This window comes from Oryctolagus cuniculus, chromosome 11, assembly GCF_051225735.1.
Source record: "Oryctolagus cuniculus isolate XC-2025 breed Fujian yellow rabbit chromosome 11, ASM5122573v1, whole genome shotgun sequence".
Taxonomy (NCBI): domain Eukaryota; kingdom Metazoa; phylum Chordata; class Mammalia; order Lagomorpha; family Leporidae; genus Oryctolagus; species Oryctolagus cuniculus.
In genome coordinates, this window is record NC_142877.1 from 96,953,774 (window position 1) to 96,979,298 (window position 25,525).

General features: G+C 46.9%; 1 long non-coding RNA gene across 1 annotated transcript in view; it reads left to right on the forward strand.

Annotated features, from left to right (window-relative positions):
• Window positions 1-25,525, forward strand: part of LOC149123572 (uncharacterized) — a 125,501-nt gene that overhangs the window by 4,428 nt on the left and 95,548 nt on the right. Inside the window, exon 2 of the long non-coding RNA XR_016216928.1 lies at window positions 9,216-9,297. This is a non-coding gene — a long non-coding RNA (uncharacterized LOC149123572). The remainder of the gene's footprint in view (window positions 1-9,215; window positions 9,298-25,525) is intronic.

The following is a 25,525-nucleotide window of genomic DNA, read 5'->3' on the forward strand; positions in this document are numbered from 1 at the left end:
ACTCGGCCATTTCTCTACATCACAAGGAGCTGGAAACAAAGCTATCACCTCCCTTTGAGTTTCCTTAATAGTATTGAGATTTGGCCCTCAAATACAAGAGCTCTAAGTTATTCCAGCTTATCTAACTCCCGCAAGGGAGAGAGGGCCTGCACTCTGGTCTGAGGCCAAGGAAGTGCTTTAAGTGCCATCCCTTTTGAATTGCAAACCCCTGTGCTGCCAAGGGCCCAGCCTGATGTAGCAAAAACTAAGAGCTGATTCTTTGCAAAGAAGATGCCTGGAGGCCTTCTAGAAAGTGATCAGAATCCTAGGTATTTTGGGGGAAAAAGCAGAACCAGGGCACGTGGGAGATCCACCATGAATCCTGGGTCTAGAGTGGAAACCAAACACGAGGCCATAGAATCACCTTCACCCGCAGGGTGATGTGGAATAAACTCTGCATACGGACTGTTTTGCAGTTACCTTGTTTTCTCCTAACGAACTAAGTTTATTGTAGGAAATTAGAATAATCCATTATGAAAAATGAAGATACATGAAAGGAAAAAACTGAAGAGGGAGGGAAAGATAGACCCAGTAGTTCTGATATGGCAGAAATAAACATTCGGTAGAAATAGATGAGCTGGAAGATTTCTCACAATGTCTGCACAGCCCTGCACTGTAATTCTACCCTTTTATATGTCAATCCAATATGCCCAATTTCCCATCATGTACCTGTGTCTCATCTGGGACAAGGAAGCTGGACCATTGTGGCCATGTGGAAGTTAAAACCCTACCTGGAGTTAGAAACATACCAGGGGACTCCAATTCAATCCCATCAAGGTGGCATGTACCAATGCCATCTCACTAGTCCAAGTGATCGATTTCAGTTCACAATTGATCATAATGAAAGGACTAAGAGTCAAAGGGAGCACATAAACAAGTCTAGTACCTGCTAATACTAACTGATAGAATAAATAAAGGGGAGAGTGATCCAACATGGGAAGCGAGATACTCAGCAGACTCATAGAATGGCGGATGTCCTAAACAGCACTCTGGCCTCAGAATCAGCCCTAAAGGCATTCCAATCTGGCTGAAAAGCTTATGAGAGTATTTCAGGCATGGAAAGCCAAGACACTCTGGAAAAAAACAAAACAAAACAAAACAAAACTAAATGAAAGATCTCTGTGAGTGAGATCCCAGTGGAAAGAACAGGTCATCAAAGAAGGAGGTTCCTTTCTCTGAAGGGAGGAGAGAACCTCCACTTTGACTATGACCTTGTCTAAACAAGATAAGAGTCGGAGAACTCAAGGGGATTCCATAACCTTGGAAACTCATGACTGGAGCATAGGGAGATTACTGATGCCATAGACAGGAGTGTCAATTGGTAAAGTCAACAGGAGTCACTGTGCACTTACTCTTCATGTAGGATCTCTGTCCTTAATGTGCTGTACATTGAGATTTAATGCTATAACGAGTACTCAAACAGTATATTTCACTTGGTGTTTCTATGGGGGTGCAAACTGTTAATCTTTACTTAATGTATACTAAACTGATCTTCTGTTAAAAAAAAAAAAAGAAATTATCAATTCCCAACTTGACTCTCACTGGGATTAAACATGACAATAGGTCTGATCTGATTTCATCATCATTTAAAAAATCATCTATTATTTTTCACTTTATGTTTCTGTGTGGGAGCAAACTGTTGAAATCTTAATATACAGAAGATCAGCTTAGTATACATTAAGAGAATCGAAAATGAATCTTGATGTGAATGGAAGGGGAGAGGGAGCGGGAAAGGGGAGGGTTGCGGTTGGGAGGGACGGTATGGGGGGAAGCCATTGTAATCCATAAGTCGTACTTTGGAAATTTATATTCATTAAATAAAAGTTAAAATAAATAAAACCCTACCTGGAGGTGCCAATCAACTCCAAGGAAGCCTCACAAACACTAAACCCCGCCCACACTCCATCCCACTTCCCACTTGTATATTTAATTGGACACCAGCCCCTGTCCCATGTAAGTGACTGTCACATGTGGGAGTGGCCCTTTTGCTTTTTTGGCTGTTTGCTCTTGCTGTTGGTCCTTCTCTGGCCTCTTCCATGTTCTTTCCTCACAGGCAACTTTCTTGGCCCTCCTGGGGCCAGCACCCTCTCCTGCGTGAATGTGTGGTCACTCTTGAAACAAATCCTCTTCTCACTTGTGCACCTTACTCATGCCTTTGCTTTGGATTCTTATCTCTATGAGGAAAGAACTCAGAGTAAAGATTGAGATACATATTTCCATAAGAGTCCCACTCCTAGGAGGTAGCCGTCGTGAATGTAGGAATGTTGGGTGTGTATCTTTTCATGGGTTTTTTATAGAACTCATATCTTATTTTTCCCAAGAGTAGAATCCTATTTTCATCTACTCAGGTGACTTATTTGTATCATGTTTCCATGTTCTCTGGGTGAGGGGGTTGAAAAATAAACTCGGTTCTGTCTCAGCACTCAACCCATATCTTGATTCCTGGTGCCCTTTGTGCTGCCCAGGCACCCGGGATCACAGAGCTGGGTCCAGGTCTCCTGAGTGGTTCAATCCTGGCCTCGGATCCTCCACCTGGCTGGGTTCAGTCATCAGTACATCCAGGGCACTGCTGAGCCCTTCCTTGTTCTGACTGCTCGTCCCTCCAGCCCTCCTGTCAGCTGGCTCGGTGTCCCCTTGAGTCCTGCTCAACTGCAAGCAAGTCGGTGAGACACGTGGGACCCAGCTACCTGAACCACCACCTGCTGCCTCCCAGGGTCCGCATGAGCAGGAAGCTGGAACTGGAAGCCAGAGCCAGGTGTGGGATGTGAGCATTTTAACTGCTAAGCCAAACACCTCCCCCACAGCTATCGTTTCAGAACAGGGCCCCTCCCATGCTTACAGGACTGAAGGTCCTGCACGAGTCCAGGAGAGCTGGCCAGCACACAGGAAGGTGACAACATGGATGCATCTGGAGGACGTGAGAATTAACACGTTTGCTCTCGCCTTAGCACAAAGCGGGAAAGGCACCTTCTGAAAGGAAGTATGGGAGGCCCCTCGGCTGGTCTCTCAGCTCCTGTGGTCAGCTGAATAAAAATTACAGGACGCTCTTGAGTTGGACTAAGCACTTGCACCAGACTCCAACACACCAGGCTAAAAGTCATGGAGTCCCTTGTTCGCTAAAGTTGTGCTTCCTTAAGCTGCTGCAATTAAGCTGTTTACCTGCCCTTCCAAGAAATTGGAGTCAGACAGCTGATGACCAACTTTCCCAAACACGCCAGTTTCAGTTGGCATGATAATGAACTTCCTTCTACCTCAGTCCTTTCACAAACAGAAGACAACCTGAAGTGACTCGATGTTACCTAATATTGGCCAGTTGTCCCGCCTCTGTTCTCACCTTAAGAGCAGAGTAGGCCGGCGCCGCGGCTCACTAGGCTAATCCTCCGCCTAGCGGCGCCGGCACACCGGGTTCTAGTCCCGGTCGGGGCGCCGGATTCTGTCCCGGTTGCCCCTCTTCCAGGCCAGCTCTCTGCTGTGGCCAGGGAGTGCAGTGGAGGATGGCCCAGGTGCTTGGGCCCTGCACCCCATGGGAGACCAGGAAAAGCACCTGGCTCCTGGCTCCTGCCATCGGATCAGCGCGGTGCGCCGGCCACAGCGCGCCGGCCGCGGCGGCCATTGGAGGGTGAACCAACGGCAAAGGAAGACCTTTCTCTCTGTCTCTCTCTCTCACTGTCCACTCTGCCTGTCAAAAAAAATAAAAAATAAAAAAAAAAACAAAAAAAAAAAAAAAAAAAAAGAGCAGAGTAGTCTTGGCTAATCCGCTGGTTCATTCCTGTCTGCTTTCTTCGGTCTTCTCTGCTGTAACACCAGCCCCTGCTGCTCAGCCTACAGGTGCATGTGTTTTGCTTGATGGAATCAAGTGTCGCCTGATTTTAAAATCAAAAAATAAAGCCAGAGGCCGGCACTGTGGCGTAGTGGGTAAAGCCCCCGCCTGCAGTGCCAGCATCCCATATGGGTGTGATACGAGTCCCTGCTGTTCCACTTCTGATCCAGCTCTCTGCTATGGCCTGGGAAAGCAGTGGAAGATGGGAGACCTGAAGGAAGCTCCTGGCTCCTGATAGGCGCAGCTCTGGCTATTGCAGCCATCTGGGGAGTGAACCAGTGGATGGAAGACTCTATGTTGCCTCTGCCTCTCTGTAACTCTGCCTTTTTCTTTTCTTTTCTTTTTTTTTTTTAAGCCAGTTGAAATCTCTAAGTTGTTATAATGTCCTTGACCAGGGTCAAGCTCTGGCCTCTTGGGATGAAAACCCACAGGTGCTTTCTTCTAGATCTTGCCCTCTGGAGCGCAAACAAAGGTCTCAGCGTGAGGGCGGAGGCAAAAGAGGAGGAGAAAGGAGAAGCACTGCAGTGGAGAGACTCCCGGAGAGAACTGTAGTTTCTAGCTGCAGTGTGAATATGATGTGTGCAGCTCCCTGCAGACTCAGAAACACAGGCGGTCAATTCTTACTTATCTTCCATCCCGGGGCGCGGGGTGGGGGGTAGAGGAGGGGGGACTCGGATCAGTGGAGGAGGGCTTGGGATTGCTCCAGGATCTGGAGTCAAAACCACAACCTTGAGATGGTGCCAAGGCAGCCAATTAGGGAGGTGTTGACGACAAGTCCCAGGAACATTTTTCTAGATGTTTAGCGTTGACCGAAAGCTGAAGCTTCTACAATCCTCAGGAAGCTCACATTTTCCAGGGAATTGTGCCTGGCTTATAAGAACTTCCAAGAAACTCGGATTCTCAGAAGGCTTTGCAGCCACCAAGGGCACTCGCCCATTCAAGAGCTTTATGGAAAAAACAAAGGCAATGAAAACACTGCTTTCTCACATGCCCTGGCAGATTGAGACAAGTAAAAGTCAGATAAGAAGACTTAAGCCAATTAGGCCACCAAGGGCTTTTGAAACAACGCCCTGCCTAGCTGTCCGCTCCTCTAGCCACTGGGTGTGACTGGGTTGGCTAGCAGCAACGTTTGTCAGCCCAGTGACTGTCACATTAGTACTGGCCAGGCTTTTCTTCCTTCTTTGGGAACTCAGTGTCCCTGCTTAGCTTCTTACCTTCTTGATCACCTACCTATTAAAATCTAAAGGATACAAACAGACTTCAAAAAGTTCATAACAGATGGAATTATAAGAAAAAAAAAAAAATTCTGTGCCGAAATTTTGGAAGCCATGCATACAAAGTGTCTTCAAGAAGTTCATGAGAAATACTTCTTAGGATAAAGCGACATGTGCATTTCAAATTTGTTTTGCAGTGGCAGGCCTCGTGGGACACCTGCACCCACGTCACAGTGCCTGGGTCTGAGTCACAGCTCTACTTCCAATCCAGTTTCCGTATGTGTGTCCTGGGAGGCAGCAGGTGGTGGCTCAAGTACTTGGGGCTGGCCATCCGTGTGGGGGACTCCAGTGGAGTTACTGGCTTTGGCTTGGCCCAGCCCTGAAGGTGTCTGTCTTCCAATAAATGAAAAGTATTTTTCTTTGCCACAAAACATCTTTTAGTTCCATTTTCTAGGAACTTTTTGAAGTTCCTTCGTATACGCCCATTGGCGCAGCAGTGTTACTGGGAGTTCCGTGTGCATCTCCGTCCTAAAGATGAGGAACTAAGGGATTCACCCAACATTCAGTGGGAAGTGCACAGGAGAGAAAGCCTTGACCCAGGTGCTCCTATCCACACATGGAAGTCCTCAGACTTGGTAAGAGGAACAGAGCCATGTGGGCTAGGAAGGGAGGTGGTGAGGCAGGAGGAGCTCCAGACTGCCGACACCCAACCCCCTGTCACCTTCCGTGTGTATTGAACATTGCTGAAGGGTTGGCACACCCACTTACACAGTTAAGCCTTGCTTTCCATCATGCCCCAGAGGCCATGACACCTTCCTGGAGACTGTCACGTGTCCTACAGCTCACCCTACACCACGCCTTGCCTCCTTTGAAAAGTCAATCGGGCCCAGCCCTGACCACCATCCCTACCCTATAAAAAGGGCAACTCCAGCCTGGCGGGGCAACTCTTAATGAGGTTGTCCACACTCTTGTCTGAGTGTGTCCTACCGCTTTGTCTTGCCATAGTCCTGTTTTCCTGCTCACCTCTATGTCCCCAGTTGCATTCCTACATGTGGGAAGATTAGGACCTGCACTGAGTCTACCTGGAGATTTCTCTGAGCCCACTGGGAGCTCATGAGCCCCACAATGTAATGCAGGGATTCACATCCACACAAGATCTTGGCCAAGTGTTGCAGGGCCTCCGACTGCTCCCAGCATTAATCCAGCAGGTGTGGGTTGGGTGGCGTGGGACTTGTGGCATAGCAGGTTAAGCTGCCACCTGTGATGCCAGCATCCAGTGTGGGTGCCTATTCATTTCCTGGCTGTTCTGCTTCTGATCCAGCTCCCTGCTAATGAGCCTGGGAAAACAGCAGAAGACGGCCCAACTACTTGGGCCCCTGCACCCTCATGGGAGACCCAGATGATGCTCCTGGCTTCAGTCTAGCCCATTTACTCTCCATTTGGGGGAGTAAAAAAGCAGATGGAAGATTGATTCTGTCTCTCTCACTTTCTCTTTGTAACTCTGCCTCTAAAATCTTAAAAAAAAAAAAAAGACCTGTGGAAGTCTTGGGATAGCAGATTTTTATCCATCCACAAATAGTTCAGTAATCTTACAAACAGTGCAGCTAACCTGGTGTACCACAGCTGCGAGTTAGCTCCAGGTACAAATGCATTCATTGAGATACAGAACAGCAGGAAAAAGGTGGGAGGGATCCAGTGCGCTTGGGGAGGTGAGTGGAAGCACTAAGGAGATGGCTTATCAGTCCATCAGAATGGAGGTTGGGGTGGGGTTCGGAATGAAGGGTACTTGGGGGAGAAGCAAGAGCAGGAAGAGGCTGGAGGCCGCAAACAACAGGGCCTGTGAACTACTTGTTGTGCCAGCAAGCAGGTGCGTCTGGCTTGGGAGGATGGGGAGAGAGAACACTTGTGACAGCTGAGGCTGGAGGCACAGGGGACCAGCCCATGACGGTTTACTAGCGAGTTCTGAGACCACTTTCAGGTCATCACAGGCCTTGTCTTACAGCTCCATTTCACCTCCCGCCTGGGTTTCACCAGTGCGAGTGCAATCTGACTGCTGTGTACAAATCCCCAGGCTCCGCCCTGACACTGGGTGCTGCTCCTCTTCCTCAGCCGTGGGCGGTGGATTTGTTGTGAGCGAGTTAGTGTGCAGACTCGCGCCACAAATCCTTACCTGCCTTGACTGCCCCCCTTTGCCTAGGTCCCCGCTGCCCCAGCCAGCTGTAGTGGCTCTCCTTGCAGACAAAAACCCGCAGGAAGCACACCTGACTTCAAAATGGGACATGGGAAATGCGCTCTCTACCATTCCCTCCGAAACCAGTGCTGCCCAGGGTGAATTTCTCCAGCCCTCTCTTCCTGTCCCATCTGATTTCAAGCCTCCCAAGTGTCCTGCCCTTTCCTGTTCACCCTTGTTAATGAAAACTATCATGCATTGTGCAAGAGTTCCCTGAAGTTAGAACAACAAAAACAAACAGCATAAGTGAAGTCATGCTGCTCTGTACGAAATGTCCAACTCTCAAACCAAATATTTAGATAACTTCAATCTTCATTAGTTTGATTTCTTTTGAAGGAGAGGCTCCACAATGCCCAAGATGGTTTACGAGTCAAGTGGAGACACACTCTGCATGCAGGCAAGGATCTGATTATGCCCCTGTCTGTTTTTTCAGGTGTTCTAGTCCTACTCATTTTTATCTGGTAACCTAGGCTTCTAGCTTCAGAGAGGAAATAAGATGTGGTGAAACCACTCGACTGCTGTCACAGGGCCCGAATTCTGGTCTTGACTCTATTTACCCTGAGCAAACTGTGCTACCCTAGCTCAAATCCCTTCCCCTCCTGGAGTTTTTGCTTCTGTAGCCTTAAATAGGGGCATAGGGATCTGATGCTTTCTCGATGGTGGAGGATCTCATTCTTTGTGTTGGTGGCACACTTGTAAATAATGGAACATATGGGGCAGCACCGTTGACAATTTTCAAAGACCCAAAGCCACACTAGAAACATCAGCAGTCATAAGTACAAGCCTGACTACAATACAACAGCATTACATTATACTCGGAGTTACTGTAAAAACATTCACGTTACGATTCCACACTTGGTCAACTTTCTTACTTTGTGAGTTCTTTCAGTGGAGCTGTTTACTCTCTGATGTTATCCTCTTATGCCCACGTACCCCACAGTCAAAGGTTTCCCGTGTCCTGAGAGCTCTGTAACCTCTCATTAGCCCTGGCTTGGCATCATACCCAACCGTCTTAGGGCATGGTTGTCCCAAGTCACGTGACCCATACACCTCAGTCATCAGTTGGACACATGAGCTCATTTCTAACCCTAAGTGCTTTTCTACATTAACCAAAACTGGGCTAAATATTGAGACTGACCATCTAAAGGGACACGCCAATGAAAAATTTCATAATTCTCTGAATTAAAATAGCATGTTAAAAGCAGGTCTAGTTAAAGTAGAGTGCTTCATGAAGGCGTTGAGTCAAAATTAGCCAAAGGAGGAAATCCTCACTGGTGAGAGAGAGAGCTCAGGGGGCTTAAAGTGGCTCCAGGGAACCTGGAGAATTTCAGGGGCATTGTCATAAAAGCGAGTGGAACGAGTCACTCTGAACATGAGCAGTAATGAGGTTGCAATTGAGCTTTTCTCTAACAGGTAGCATTTGAGTTTTTGTACAAGAAGCAGCTATTTTTTAAATTCTGAAAGATGATTTTTGGGGGGACACTAAACTATTGGCTCTGTTGTATTCTAATAAATTATTTTCCATTTCCTCCAATGCCTTTTCCAGACATCTGTTGCTTTACTGTTCTGGGCATAGAGATTTTGGTCACTGAGTGACTGCTACTTACAAATTCAGAGTCAATGGCCAGAGAATGGAGAAGATCAAAGCTTTTCAGAGCCAGGCGGCCAATGGATTAAATGGAGATCTTTATTTCACATCCTGTAGAGTGTTGCTTGGACATTTGGGTCGTGTTTTAGCATAAGGATGATTTCCTATTTCTAAGAAAATAAGTTGCCGTGTCACAAACTCAAATTTGTATGGAGAAAAGGTGCAGAGAGGAGTAATGAGGCCTATGACCTTCCTTTTCCTCTCCAGTGAGCCGCATACATTAGATTGATGGTTTTTTTTCTTTTAATGTCTTCTCTGTGCCAGGCTTGTGCTAAATGCTGGGGATACAGAGGCGAATGAAGATAGGCAAGGTCCCTGTCCTCATAGAGACTGACTGGGAAGACAGGTAAGTGTGTTCTGAGTGTTAGGACCAAGGTGACCAAGGCTGTGGATATGGAGTGCCATTGCCTGGAGGGCCACTTAACCTGGTCAGGACAGCCGGGAAGACCTGCACACGGGGAAAACCTGGGGAGCAGGCAGAAGCTAACAAGTAAGGTACAGGTGGCAGAAAAGCACTTACTGTGGAAGGAGATAAGGGGGGCGCTCTCCTAGCAGGAAGTGAGTGGCAGTTCAGGCTGGGTGGGGCACAGTGAAGGATGGTATTGTCAAGATTGGCAGGACTGGGAGGCAGCAGCCGGGTCCCACAGGGCCTTGGGAGCCCCATGACCGTTTACTTAGGAACAATGGGAGGAGACTCACGTGAGTAGTGATTTTGAAGGTTCCCAGGAGAGGTAAAAGTGTGTGTGTGTGTGTGTGTGTGCACGAGCCTGTATGTGCATGTGTGCACTGGTAACTGGCAAGTCAGTGTGCAAAGCCACTTTCTCCTGTCATAGCCACTAACCAACGTGATGGCCTTCGGTTGAGAAACTGAGGTGGGATTCTTCGTACGTTGAAGGTGAGAAGGGCAAGGCTTCCTGCTGCTCTCCATTTGGCAAGGCAGGTGGGCAGCCTGCAGCAGTGCCCCTCCTCCTAAGCTGGGTACAGCCTGAGCTTTGCCAAAGTGACCTCAGGGCACTGTCAGTTGTCTGCCTCTCTCCTGAGAACTCCCATAGGGGGAGCCTTGCTCCTTCCTCCCTGTCTCCCTCTCTTCCCCTCCAGATCTGCAGAGTCCACCAGACCTCTGCGAGGGATGACACAGGTGCTGGAGCGCTCAGCCTCCTTTCTTACTTTGCGTCTCTCCCATCCAACTGCTTCCCTTCTTGTAGTGCCCTTTTCTCTCCAGTCACTCCAACAGGCCCTCCGTCTCTTAGTAGAAGTCATTTTTTTTTTAAGATGTATTTGTTTGAAAAGCAAAGGTAGAGAGAGGGAGGAGTAGAGAGGAAGGAGATCTTCCATCCACTGGTTGATGACCCAATGGCCAGGCTGAAGTCAGGATCCTGAAGCTCTATTCATGTGGGTGCATGGGCCCAAGCACATGGGCTAACTTCTGCTTTCTCGGGTGCATTAGCAGGGAGCTAGATTGGAAGTGGAGCAGCCAGGTCTCCAACTGGTGCCCATATGAGATGCTAGTGTGGCAGGCAGCAGCTCAACCTCCTGCTCCATGACACCAGCCCCACTATCAGTGGTCTTTAAAGGCAACTTAGGGAATTTTTTTTCAGCCTCTTTTACTTCTGCATCTCCTCTCCTCTGCTGACCCTAGTTAGGATTGTGTAAAAATTAGCAATTACCGCATTTCTGCACCTAGCTACGATATAGCACAGTAATGATGGCCATGCACATTATTAACTGTGTTGGATTAATTTGGGCTTAAGTAAATGTGTCCCCACGCCACACTTACCTTGTTGCTCGAGTAGCCTGACTGTTTTATCAACTTTACCAAAGTCTAGAGCAACAGTCTCAGGCCAATATGCATCTCATCTCAAAAACTGTGGCATAGTAAGGAGATGATGATGGATCTATTAAAGGCAAATGTTAGCAGAAGTGGTGTTTGATGCAATGATTTGGAAGCTCCTTGGGATTTCTGCATTCCAGAGCGGATTTCCTGGGTTCACTTCTCAGCTCTGCTTCTGATCCCAGGTTCCTGCTAATGTGCACCTGGGAGGCAGCAGGTGATAGCTCAAGTACTTGGGCACCCACATGGAAGACCTAGATGGAATTCTCAGGTACTGGCTTCAGCATGGCCCAGTTCTGCCTGTTGTGGGTATCTGGGGAGTGGACCCACAAATAGAAGAGATCTCTCTCTCTCTCTCTCTCTCTCTCTCTGTGTGTGTCTCTCTCTTTCTCTGTCTCCTGTCTCTCTGCTTTTCAAATAGAATGAAAATAGATAAGCAAAATTTATTTTTATTTTTTGAAGATTTATTGTATTTATTTGAAAAACAGGGTTACAGAGAGGTCTTCCTTCCACTGGTTCACTCTCCAGATGGTTGCAACAGCCAGAGCTGCACCAATTCGAAGCCAGGATCCAGGAGCTTCTTCTGGGTCTCCCACGTGAGTGCAGGGGCCCAAAGACTTGGGCCATCTTCTACTGTCCCAGGCCATAGCAGAGAGCTGGATTGGAAGAGGAGCAGTTGGGACTAGAACCTGCACCCATATGGGATGCCGGCGCTTCAGGCCAGCACTTTAACCTGCTGCACCACAGTACTAGCCCCAAGCAAAATTTATTTTTAAAAGAGGTAAGTGTTCGTGACTTCCTGGAGCATATCTATCATGTTGAGTGAATGAATTCATGTACTAGTAAATGGGACTGTGGAGCTGCGATGCCAGTATTCACACTGGGAAAAAAGTAGAGTTTCGCAAACTCTGGAGCAGAAAGGGCCTGCACCCCATACTGGTACCTTGGTTGTTGGGGTAGGGAAGAGAATTTTTAATGTGATATCTGTTGAGGCTAAGTGAAGACCCCTTAGCCACTGAGCCTCTTGCCCCAAAGAAGGGAGATGAAAATAGAAAGAGCGGGCTCCCGTTATAACCAGCGAGGGGCCGTCCTTTCTGAAATTCCAGGTCTTTGGCTGGGGCAACACTGATCCCCACAGCAGCCAAAGAAAATGAGCGTCTCAACTGAACTGTGAGGGCAAGACAGCAGCAGAGATCAGGAAGGACCGTGCCAGGGGGGCTACAGCTTAGCCACAGAAGTGAGGAAGCCATAAATGGAACTCTGGATAAAGGCGCATGACGGGGGGGGGGGGGGGGGGGCGGGCTTGGAGGCTCATCAGCTCATGGATAGAGGCTCAAGTTCACTCACATTGTGACTGTCACTAATGCTTTAAGTCAATGACTTTTTTTTTTTTTTTAACAAACTTTGGGAAGTCATTTTTTAAAAAAAGTTTGTTTATATGAAAGAACAGCAGAGAGAAGGGGAGAGACAGAGAAATCTTTGACTTGCTGGTTCCCTCCTCAAATGACTGCAACAGCCAGGGTTGGATGGGGCCAGTCCATCCTGGTCTCTCACATGTGTGACAGGGGCCCAGATAATCTGGCCATCATCTGTCGCTCCCCCTCTTCGTGGAGGAACGACACAGGACCCTGCATTGTTCTTTTGTCTGCTCGGCCCTTCCCGGGTTTGCTGCTGGTTCTTCCCGGGTTGGCTACCATCCCTTCAACCTCCGTGGAAGGGCGGTTCCCCCTGCCACTTTCCCCACTTCTGCGGGGGAGCGGCACACCGCCAGCCGGCTCTCTCGGGGGCTGCTCAGGTGTTCCTTCAGATAGATGTTCCTTCAGATGTTCCTGGTGCATGTTGTCTCTCTCCTCCTTTATAGTCCTCTTCCACCAATCCCAACTCTGCTACCCACACGCCGAGTACGCTGCTCTCCTCCAATCAGGAGCAGGATCAGCTCCTGCAGATCATCAGTCAAGTTGGCGAGAGGCAGCTGCGTAGAAGCTGTTTCCTCCTCTCCCAGTGCCATATTGTGGGAGAGCAGATGCATAGAATAAGTCTTAATTCCAGTAACTTAGTCTAGTCCGAGTTGCTCCCCACAATCATCCACTGCTTTCCCAGGTGCATTAGCAGGGAGCTGGATGGATGTGGAGCAACAGAGACTCAAACTGTTTCCAATATGGGATGCCAACATCACAAGCAGTGGCTTAAAATTCTACATCACAATGCTATCTCCTGCGGATGAGTTTTTTAACAGTTTTATTTACATATTTATTTGAAAGGCAGAGTGACAGAAATAGAGGGACACACACACACACACACACACACACATATATATAGAGAGAGAGAGAGAGAGAGAGAGAGAGATCGATTGATCTTCCATTCACTGGTTTGCCAAGAGCCAAGAACTCCATTTGGATCTCCTATGTGGGTGGCAGCAATCCATGTACTTGGGCCATCATCTGCTACCTCTTAGGTACATTAACAGGAAGCTGAATCAGAAGCAGAGGTGGTATTCAGTACAGACACCCCAAGTGGCAGCTTAGCCCACTGCACCCTTGCCCTTTACATTTTTTATTAAAAAAAAAAAAAAAAAAAACTTGCTTACATTTTGCCTGTGTTGAAATGCAGTAGCTATGCTGGTCTAGGCCAGGGGCCAGCGTAACTTTTCTGTAAAGGGCAGAGAGTAAATATTTCTGCTTTGTGCACCATATGCCTTCTGTTGCACCCTCTCAAATCTGCCACTGCAGTGGAAAAGAAGCGCTGGACAATAAGGAAGCTAAAGTTTGCTTATTGGATGTGTTTCAGAAATAAAACTTTATAGAAACAGATGATGGGAACATTTGGTTCATGGGCCATAGTTGCACAATCTTTGTTTCAGAGAAATAATGTGTGCTAGTATTTCTGTTTGCCTCTCTGAATCTAATCTATAATCCTTTTCTACCTTGCTCTGTCCCCAGAGGATGACTCAGCAGCCTGAGTCACCCAGGCTCCTTGCCCTCTGCCTTCCAGTTAGATGTGGCCAGTGAGAGTTTTTGGCAGAGAGTTTTGGAGAGAGAGAAGTGGGGGAAATTTAGTTTCTGTGTTACTGGAGACAGGTGCATCAGAAGTCCTAGTCTTTTTTTTATGTTTTTTCTTTTTTTTTATCTTTTTTAAAAGGTTTATTTTTATTTATTTGAAAGACAGAGTTAGAGAGAGAGAGACGTCTTCCATCCGATGGTTCACTCTCCAGATGGCCTCAATGGCCAGAGCTGTGCTGATCCGGAGCCAGGAGCCAGGAGCTTCTTCCAGGTCTCCCACGTGGCTGCAGGGGCCCAAGGACTTGGGCCATCTTCTACTGCTTTCCCAGGCCATAGCAGAGAACTAGATCAGAAGAGGGGCAGCCTGGACTAGAACCGGCCCCCATATGGGATGCCGGCGCTTCAGGCCAGGGCATTAACCCACTGTACCACAGTGCTAGCCCCTAGAGGTCCTAGTCTTTACCCAATAAAAGAATTTCAGACATGAGACAGAGAGTAGCCATAAGCAAGGTAACAAAGTTCACTGAGGAGTATAAACCTGGCCAGGTGGGGTTTTCGGCAGAGAACTGGGAGCCCAGTCTGCATTCAGACTGGAGATTTTAAAGGTGTGTGGCCCCACCGTTTTCCCTCCCCACTCCCTCTTCTGTGTTGTTGCTGGGCAGAGGGTCTTCTGGACATGGAATTGGTGAGATTCCCCTCAGGGATTTATCAACACAGTGTTATTGGAACTCAATCCAGGTCTCCCATGGAGGTGGCAGGGACCTGGCTACTTGATCCATCATCTGCTGCCTCCAGGGTGTGTGCATTAACAGGAAGCTGGAATTGGGTGCATAGCTGGGACTCAAACCCAAGCACTCTGGAGTAGGATGCGAGTACTTCAAGGTGGCATGCCAAACAGTGGCTTAGTACCAAGTGGCAGCTTAACCACCGTCCTCCACCCATGCTGACACTTGACAAAAGCAGCGAGGAAAACCTTCCTCTGAATGGATGGGAGATGGGTGCTATTGTGGACAGATCCACAAGGAGTTGAAGTCTGGTGTTTATTAGCTGTTGTAAACAAATTATGAATTGGTGCCTGGAACCAAAATAGAGACAAATGAGCTTAATAAACATCAGTGCTCAAAGAGATCATCTAACAAATTGTCTAAGAGATCCTTTAAGGACTCCAAGCATGTTAATTATGCTAGACCCTCGTCCTTCACGCACTCACTGGTGAATTTGGAGAGTGAGTGTCAACCTTGTCCTTGTACAGAGCTAACAAGTCGTTTCTGTTTCTTGGGCGAGTTGTGGTTATGGCTTCTCCGTGGGCTGCATTGCAGCAGAGAGAGAATGGGCTCCAGGAGCGTGAATGTCATGGTCATGTAGAGTCATCTGGAATGCTGAAGGTGGAGGAGACTTGAAAAAGCTTGTGAAAAGTGGAATGAAAACATAAGTTCACTTTGTTGCTCCCCCTTAAAGAAATAGAAACCCGGCCGGCGCTGCGGCTCACTAGGCTAATCCTCTGCCTTGAGGCACTGGCACACCGGGTTCTAGTCTCGGTCGGGGCGTCGGTTCTGTCCCGGTTGCCCCTCTTCCAGGCCAGCTCTCTGCTGTGGCCCAGGAGTGCAGTGGAGGATGGCCCAAGTGCTTGGGCCCTGCACCCCATGGGAGGCCAGGAGAAGCACCTGGCTCCTGCCATCGGATCAGCACGGTGCGCCAGCCGCAGCGTGCTGCCTGCGGCAGCCATTGGAGGGTGAACCAACGACAAAGGAAGACCTTTCTCTCTGTCTCTCTCTCTCACTGTTCACTCTGCCTGTAAAATAAATAAATAAATAAATAAAAACAAAAACAAAAAAAACCCATGCCTGATGTTTCCCTAAGAAGCATTTCCCATGAAAGTTTGGAGATGTCCTCATCTCTGTCATCTCACTAGGCTGAAAAGGGCCTCATTTAGAGGGAGATTTGGGGCAGGTCACTTCCAAGGTGGCATCTTTAGGTCTCGACTTTGGAGGACTGAGGGAGTTTATCCAAATAATTTTTAAGATTGCTCTTTCCTATCTGTGTTTCATTTTATCCAGTCTTTAGTTTGTCCTTATGCTTGGTGCGATTTCCCACCTTGCGAATGCTGTTGTCTTTAGTCTACAAGCCAGAACCTCACTTTTCCTGCCTCCTCTCTGGCAAGGATGCAGCGATGGGGAATGGGTCCACCAACCAGACCTCCGTCTTGGATGTAGGCCTGGGTACCTGGATTTCCCATCTGGGTTCTTACCCCACATGGAGATAAGAACTGAAAGCAAAGGTCTTTCTGGCCCCTCATGGCAGGTGGCTCTCCTTGAGGGCTTGCCCACACTCACGTGTGAAGGGATGTTCACTCTCATTTCAAATAAATGCAGCCCTCATTTTTTCATGTCATTTATGCTCCTGCTTTGAATTCCTATCTCACACGCGGCAAGAATTTAGGTTGAAAACTGGACAACACATTCCCATAGCAAAATGAGCCAGAGTATATTTCTTAGTCTTAAGGAACTCAAACACCTGTGATAGGACTGAGTGCCTTGAAACAAGACTTCTCCTTTAAAGATGAAGAAATTCTCTTTTATAAATTAGCAAGGGGCAGCTTAGCCAATAGCTTCTAAAACGCTTGCTATTACAATTATCAGTGGGGCAATTGTTGCAGATGGATGAATGTGTGCTCCACGGAGAGGTTATCTGTACTCTTATCTTCTTCATTACTCCAAGTGCGCACTGGCGAAAATGTAATTCCTTTGGCACTTCTGTGTCACAGCTCTACAGCAAGAGCAGAGCTGCCCCCTCTGAATCACTGCTAGTGTCATTGACAAGGGTTGGCAGGGGCGCATTGGTGAGGTTTCTGTCGTCTTAGCAAGACCATTAATTCTCTAACGAAGACTAGAGCTGAGGATGTATGAGCATGAAAGGCCATCTCAGAAATGTATCCAATGGCCTTTATGAGAGTTTCTTTAGAACTCTTTGCACCAGCATGGTTACATTGTTTTATTTTCTCTACTCAGGTTGAAATTTCACTGCATCCTACAGCCCACTGTAGTGATGAAACACAAGTATTTAGCAGGCACGTCTCAGTGAGCTACAGGGGCTTCCAAGGGCTTTTTGTCCTCCATAGTATCTGTCAACAGCTGTCCTCCCACTCTTTCAAATACACAATGGATATTTTCTTGACTTTTTATGCAAACTTAGTGTGCAAGTTCCTTCTTTATACTCTGATTGTTGCTCTTTCGGGTCTTGCAGTGTTAAGATTTTGGAGTCCAAATATTTGCATTTCTTTCTTCTCCCTTCTTCCCCTAGGGACATGGAAAATTCCTAGTTTTTTTTTTTTTAAGATTTTATTTATTTATTTGAGAGGCAGAGTTACAGAGAGAAGGAGCGATAGAGAGGTCTTCCATCCGCTGGTTCACTCCCCAGATGGCCCCAATGACCAGAGCTGGGCTGATCTGAAGCCAGGAGCTGTTTCTGGGTCTCCTCATACAGTTCCAGGAGCCCAAGCACGTGGGCCATCCTCCACTGCTTTCCAAGGCCATAGCAGAGAGCTGGATTAGAAGAAGAGCAGCAGGGCTTGCGCTGTGGCATAGCGAGTAAAGCCACTGCCTATGGTGCTGGCATCTCATATGGGCTCCAGTTCGAGTCCCGGCTGCTCCACTTCTGATCCAGATCTCTGCTAGGGCCTGGGAAAGCAGTAGAAGATGGCCCAAGTCCTTGGGCCCTTGCACCTACGTGGGAGACCTGCAGGAGGCTCCTGGCTCCTGGCTTCAGATCAGCGCAGCTCCGGCCATTGTGGCCATCTGGGGGTGAACCAGCGGATGGAAGACCTCTCTCTCTCTCTGTCTCTGCCTTTCCTCTCTCTGTGTAACTATGACTTTCAAATAAAATAAATCTTAAAAAAAAAAAGAGCAGCTGGGACTCGAACTGGTGCTCAAATGGGATGCTGGCACCACAGGCGAAGGTTTAGCCAACTACATACACTACATTGCTGGCCCTAATTCTCATGGTCTTTTAGCAGAGCAAACACTGGATACAGCTTCCAATTCTAGCCATGACAGGAAAAAAAAATAGGTATTAGACTTGTCTTCCCACTTTAAATTAGTATAATGTTGGACAAAGCATGCAAAGAAATGGTTTGCAAGGATCATATAAGAGGCAGTAGGATGGTGTAACCTTGAAGGAATGAAAACACATAAGGTGAGCTTCCCATTCAGTCTGTGAAAAATTCAATAAATGAGAAAAAAAGTTACCTAGGGTACACCACAAGTAAGAGCACAGGAAATAGAGACCAAAGAGAATTGAGTGGTTTTCTGGGAAGAGAAAAATTATATTGGGGTTCTCTGGGGCTGAGGCCACTTGGAGGTTAGTTTCAGGGCAGTCTCAATAGGGTTCTCCTGGGGTCCTGGGGTGGGGTCTGGGCTGAATGTGTTCAGAGCGAGAGTCTGAGAAATCTGATAACTACTACTAGTGGAATATGGGCTGCATGCGGACTCCAGAGGTATTCCGGTTCTGATAAGCCAGAGTGTAGACCTGAGTGAAAATCCATGGCGATTGAAAGTCCGTAATAACCAAGAGCTAGGATCACTACCCTAGTCCTCGAGTAGGAACTACTTTAAATGTGCTCTCATAAAGCTTCGAGCCACAGCCTGTCTCGGTTTATTAGTGCTGTCATGACGCATTCTGAAGAAGAAGTATATACAACAGAAATTCAGTTCTCATAGTTCTAGAGGCTGGAAAGTGCAAGATCATGGTATTGGGATCAAGACCTCTGGCAAAACTTAATCTAGGTTCTTGTCTTCCCATATGGAGCAGGAAAGGATTATTTACAGGCAAAGGGATAGCAAACACTGGAACGGGAGTGCGGGTAACCTCATGAGGGACCACTGCCCCCATATGGCTGGGATTATCCTATCATAGGATAAGGGGTGGGAGGGTCAGTGCTGTGGCTCACTTGGTTAATCCTCCACCTGAGGTGGGCACCGGCATCCCATATGGGCGCTGGGTTCTAGTCCCGGCTGCTCGTCTTCCAGTCCAGCTCTCTGCTGTGGCCCGGAAGGGCAGTGGAGGATGGCCAAAAAGTACGTGGGTCCCTGCACCCTCATGGGAGACCAGGAGGAAGCACCTGGCTCCTGGCTTTGGATCGGTGTAGCTCCGGCCGTGGTGGCCATTAAGGGGGTGAACCAACGGAAGGAAGACCTTTCTCTGTCTCTTTCACTACCTCTGTCAAAAAAAAAAAAAAAAAAAAAAAGATAAGGGGTGGTACTTAGGGTGGGGTCTGATCGAATATTCAGAGGAGGCAGGGTTTGGGGTGGGACTGCAGTACACATGACAGTCTCTAGGAAGGTGTCATGGCAGCTGGTGCATGATGGAAAGTGGGTGCAGCTGCATCATGGGGAGTGGACGAACCAAGCTCGCAGCCATGTTGAATCGGCATGGAAGGGGTGGGATTCGGCAGTGTCTGTGGCTCGAGTGCTGGAAATGCCCAGCTCCTCACAGCTCACTATCTACACTGATGTGCCTACCCACATCAGAGGTATGTGGTGAAGGTTCATGGTCTACTCCCAAGATGGAGCCTTGTCGCTGTTCCTCCAGGCAGGCAGAACACCGTGTCCTCGAGCAATGGGAGAGACAGAAAAGAAAAAGAGGGCAGAAACCTTAAAGGGTCTTATTCATAAAGGAGGATTTCTTGGGACATACTGGGATCTTACAGGCCCCATCTATTGCTACTGCCACATTAACCAATCAGTGTCAACACACGAAGTCTGGAGGGGACATAGTCCAACCACCTTCCTGACAGACCAGGCTACGATACAAGTAATTTAACTGCGAGTGAGTACAAAATCCAACACTGTTGGGGCTGGCACTGTGGTGCAGTGGGTTAAAGCCCTGGCCTGAAATGCCGGCATCCCATATGGGTGCCAGTTCAAGTCCCAGCTGCTCCTTTTCTGATCCCGCTCTCTGCTGTGGCCTGGGAAAGCAGTAGAGGATGGCCCAAGTCCTTGGGCCCCTGCACCCATGTGGGAGACCCGGAAGATGCTCCTGGTTCCTGGCTTCGGATCAGCGCAGCTCTGGCCATTGTGGCCATCTGGGGAGTGAACCAGCAGATGGAAGGCCACTCTCTCTGTCTCTCTCTCTGTAACTCTGTCTTTTAAATAAATAAAATCTTTTTTTTTTTTAAAAAAAATCCAACACTGTTGAAGGAAGACTGTCAAACTACATAGTGTCCCCAGAACCTATCACAAAATCACAGATTACTGCATGTATGTAGAAGCAGGAAAATGTATTACACATCCAGGAGGGACAGCAGTTAGTAGAAACAGATCCAGAGTTGACAAATATGTCAGAATGAATGAGCCAGAACATCAAAACTGCTAGGATAGATACATTCAAGGATTTAAAAAATATGGACATTATGGCTAGACAGAAGAGATATCTAAGTAAAGAAACAGGAAACAACACATAACCATAAATTCTCAGTCAAAAATGCCATATATGAAACAAAAATTCTCTGGATGGGCTTAATGGCAGATTTAACAATGCAGAAGATGAGTTCAATAAACTTGAAAACAAAAAATCTCCAAAATTTAAAAGGAATTTTGATAGTGAACATGGCCTTAGTGACTATATTAAGAAGACTGGGGCCAGTGCTGTGGCATAGTGGGCCAAGCCCCGGCCTGAAGCGCCAGCATCCCATATGGGTGCCGGTTCAAGTCCTGGCTTCTCCACATCTGATTCAGCTCTCTGCTATGGCCTGGGAAACTGGTAGAAGTTGACCCAAGTCCTTGGACCCCTGCACCCTTGTGAGAGACCTGGAAGAAGCTACTGGCTCCTGGCTTCCGATCTGCCCAGCTCCGGCCACTGCAGCCATTTGTGGAGTGAACCAGTGGATGGAAGACCTTTCTGTCTCTCCTTTTCTCTCTAACTCTACCTCTCAAATAAATGAATAAAAAGAAAAGTCTGACACATTTGTAATCATAGTTCTAGAAGGAGAGGAAAAAAAAGGAAAAAATTTTGAAGAAATAATTACTTTCTCCAAACTTAATGAACATAAGCAACTTGTATGTCTAAAAAAATCAGTAAACTTCAGTGAAGGTAAACACAGAAAACTACTTCATGTCACAGTGCAGTTGCTGAGAACAACAATACAACAAAGCAAAAACCAGAAATGATAAATGGAGGACTTAATCCCAGAGGAGTGATGAGAAGAATATTCACCAACTTCTCATCAAAATCATTGCAAGCCAGAAGACAATAGAGGAACACTGAACAAAGTAGAGGTAGGACAGTATATTCTGAATTCTATATTCAGCAAAAATATCTTTCAATAATGGAAGAGAAGTAAATGTTTTCATAAAACCAAATACTGAAAGGGTTCACCACAATAGATTTCATTGTAAGAAATAAAAGCAGAAAACATTCAGGCTTAAATGACATAACAAAGTTGACTTCGGGGCAGGCATTATGGCACAGCAGGTTAAACTGCCTCTTGCGATACCCACATCTCATAACTGCATGCCAGTTCAAGTCCTGGTCCCTCTGCTTCCAATCCAGCTCTCTGCTAATGCAACTAGAAAGCTGCAGATGATGGCCCGAGTGCTGGGCCCCCGCCATCCATGTAGGAGACCCAGAAGGAGCTCCTGGCTCCTGGTTTCAGCCTGGTCCAGCCCTGACTATTGTGGGCATTTGGGGAGTAAACCAGCAGATGGAAGATCTCTCCCTCCCTCCCCTCCCTCTCCCTCTTCCCCCCTTCTCCTCTCCCCTCTCCAAATCTTAAAAAAAAAAAAAAATCTGGATTTATATGGAAGATTGAAAAGATCAGAAATGGGAAATACGAAGTATATATGACATTTATTAGTTTATTTAGAAGACAATTGACTAGTGTATAAAAATGTATTGAGATTTATGACATACATGAGTAAAATATATGATCATGATATCAGAAGGAACAGGAGGAAATAAAGGGAAGTTAATTGTATAAATGTACCATGTACATGTGAAATAGCATAATGTTAACTAATAGACTTTAATAAGTTAATACTACATATTATAGTAGCTCTTTAAAAACAGAATAAACAGGCATAGCTAAATTTCAAGACAAGAGGTAGACTGGAATACTAAGAAGGACTTGTTTAGCATAAGTGAAGGAAAGAAGGAACAGGATAAATGACAGATGTCTCAAACAAAAATAGGAAGATGATACTGTTAATTATACCATATCAATAATTACGTTAAATGTAAATTGACTAAACACTCCAAGCAAAAGGTAGAAATTGTCAAGCTAGAAAAAAGTAGTGTGCAAATGTATGTTTATAAGAGATACTTTAAACATAAAGACAGATGGATTACAAGTAAAATTTTGGAAAAAGATATACCATGAAAATACTGTAAAGAAGCCAGACTTTCTCTCTCTCTCTCTCTCTCTCACTGTCTATAACTCTGTCAAAATAAAAAGAAATAAAAAGGGCGGCACCATGGCTTACTTGGCTAATCCTCTGCCTATGGCACTGGCATCCCATATGGGCGCCAGGTTCTAGTCCTGGTTGCTCCTCTTCCAGTCCAGCTCTCTGCTGTGGCCCGGGAGGGCAGTGGAGGATGGCCAAAAAGTACTTGGGTCCCTGCACCCTCATGGGAGACCAGGAGGAAGCACCTGGCTCCTGGCTTCGGGCTGGCACAGCACCGGCCGTGGCGGCCATTTGGGAAATGAACCAATGGAAGAAGACCTTTGTCTCTCTCTCTCTCTCACTGTCTATAACTCTACCTGTCAAAAAAAAAAAAAAAAAAAAAAAGCCAGACTGATTATATTACTATCAGACAGTAGATTTTGGAGCAAAGAATACTGTCAGTGAGAAACAAGGACATCACCTAACAAGATAATCAGGAATATATGATAATTCCAAATAGACATGCACCTAACACCAGCTTCAGAATACATAAAGCAACCACAGAATAAAGAACTGTAGAATGTAGACAAATCCACTAACAGGTGAGAAATTGTAAAACCCTGCTGTAAGTACTTGATAGAAAATCTAACAGTAATACCTGAAGAGCTGAACAATGTTGTGCCTAACTGACATTCAAAGAGCTCCATGCGGAGAAAACAGACACACATTATTTACAAATGCACGCAGAACGTCCACTAAGATGAGCACATTTTAGACCATTAAATCTCCAAGGATGCGGATTATACAGAGTCAATTCTCCGATCACACAGAATTGGGTTACAGATTCTAACCCAGCTTGCAACAATGTGTCTGTCCTTCATTCCTCTGCAGGATACTTTTATCATTCATTAGGAACACACATTCCCTTTCAGCTAGGCTGGCTTCCAGCCTCCAATTGGGACTGAGAGAGAAATCGTAGAAGGAATTAGCTTACATGATTGTGGGGGCCAATAAGTCCCAGCATCTGCAGTGGGCAAGCTGGAGACCAGGAGTGTTGAGCGCGATCCAAGTCTGGATTTAAAACCTGAGAACCAGGAAGCGGTTTCCCCTTCATGGCCACACTGAGCTCGAAAGAGAAGCCTTCGCCGTCTACCTCGTCTACCTCTATGGTTACAATGATAATTGCTTAAAGAGCTAAGTACGTTTGCCAAGTACAGTTTTAAATGTTGTAGTTTGAATTCATTTAAGCCTCATTATAGCCATAGGAGCGATGTGGTATTTCCTTGTTTTATTGAGTAGGAGCCTGAGACTTGGAAAGTTATGTCGTTTACTTGATTCACATAGTGAAGAATGTGAAAATAGGATTCCACGCTACCCCTATGGGATTCCATAACTGGAGGGTTTCCTGCTGAAATGTAGAGCAATTTCTTCTCACTTTAAAGTCGCCTTTCTTCAGGCCTGGCAGGTCTTTGATCTCTTCTATTCTGGATCTTTTAATTAACATCACTAAGGCCTTCCCCTTTGACGTCTTCCTCACTAGAGGATTGAATTAACATGGAAACGTGGCGTGCATCTTGCAGTCAGTGCGTGTGATTGAAGGCATGGTCATGGAGAATGTGCTAGGGAGGACTCTGTACTAGCATCAGCTCAAGTTAGATGTGCAAATTACCCCAAGAGTTTCTACAGGTTAAGCCTCCTCTCCACACGGAGCTATCTTTTCATTGATTCTTCCTCAACTTGGCCGCCTTCCCATCATCTTGATAACGTACCTCCTGGAGCTGCCCATTGTGATTCCCTGGTTAGGGTGCTGCCTGGGACATGTGAATGCCATGTTAAGAGTTGTTGCCAAAAGCTCAGTCTCTGTCCCTGGTGCCAAATCAGACAAATGAGGACAGATCTGAGGGTAAAAGAAAGTGGGTTTTTAATTTTTTTTTATTTTTAAGAATTTACTTATTTGAAAGGCAGAGTTGGGGGTGGGGGAGAGGGAGAGACAGACAGACAGAAGTATTCCATCTACTATCCTGCAACAGCCAGGGCTGGGTCAAACTAAAGCCAGGAGCTTTACTCAGTTCTTCCACGTGAGTGTGGGGTCCAAGTACTTGGGCCATCCTCTGTTGCTTTCCCAGGCACGTTAGCAGAGAGCTGGACTGAAGTGAAGCAGTCGGGACTTGAACTGTTGCCCATATGGGATACTGGCGCTGTAGGCGGCAGGCTAAACCTGCTGCATCGCAGCACTGCCCCAGGAAAGTTTAATCTATCTCTCGATGAGGAAGAAGCAGACTTTTTTTTTTTTTTTTTTTTTTAAGATTTATTTATTTGAAGGCCAGAGTTACACAGAGAAGGAGAGGCAGAGAGAGGGAGGGAGGGGTGTTCCATTTGCTGGTTCACTCCCCAGATGGCCGCAGTCAGGATCTTCTTCTGGGTCTCCCATGCAGGTGGAGGGGCCCAAAGACTTGGGCCATCTTCTACTGCTTTCCCAGGCCATAGCAGAGAGCTGGATCGGAAGTGGAACAGCCAGGATTCCAACTGGCGCCCATATGGGATGCCGGCACTGCAGGCAGTGGCTTTACCCACTATGCCATAGTGCCAGCTCCAAGAAGCAGACTTTTTAGTCTCAAGAGCTACCAGCCTGCTGAGTGAGGATGCTTCACAGTTTTTAATGAGGCTACGAGGAAGGAGGAGTCAGCAAAGAGGGGAATCAAGGTAGGAACAGCTGCACGCTGGTCGGAATCACAGTGATCATTTAGTTCCATGTCTACTTGGTGTCCAAGTTCCTGGTTGGTCAGTAATGCTGTTCTCTTTAGAGAATTTTTATGATAGCCAAGTGGGCTACAGTACTTTGTGCCCTGGGTCTAGAAATCCTCTAAATGAAACCCCTTGTGGCAATACCAAACATCAAGGTGTTATCTGTTAGGGAAACTTTAGGGCAGCTGGACCACTCATTCAATTAAGCTAAGAGAGGGAGGCTAGAAGACTGGGGCCTAATGGTATTTAGCAATCCAAGCACTGTTCAGGAGCCTGGTTTCAGAGTGCCTGGGTTCAAGTCCCAGCTCCACTCTTGATTCCACCTTCCTGTTATTGTGTACCTTGGGAGACGAGCAGGTGTGGGTCCCTACCACTCAAGTGTGGGTCCCTACCACTCATGTGGGAAAGCCAGATCGAACTTCCGGCTCCCAGCTTTGGTCTGGCCCAGCCCAGGATGTTGCAGGCATTTGGGGAGTAAAGCAGCAGATGGGGTTCTATCTCCCTCTTTGTCTCAAAAATAACTTAAATAAATAAATAAAAATTAAATGAGGACCAATGTGGGAAGGAATGAATCAGCAAGAAATTCTGCATAAAAATATAAAGCAAAAACAATGTAACACTCCA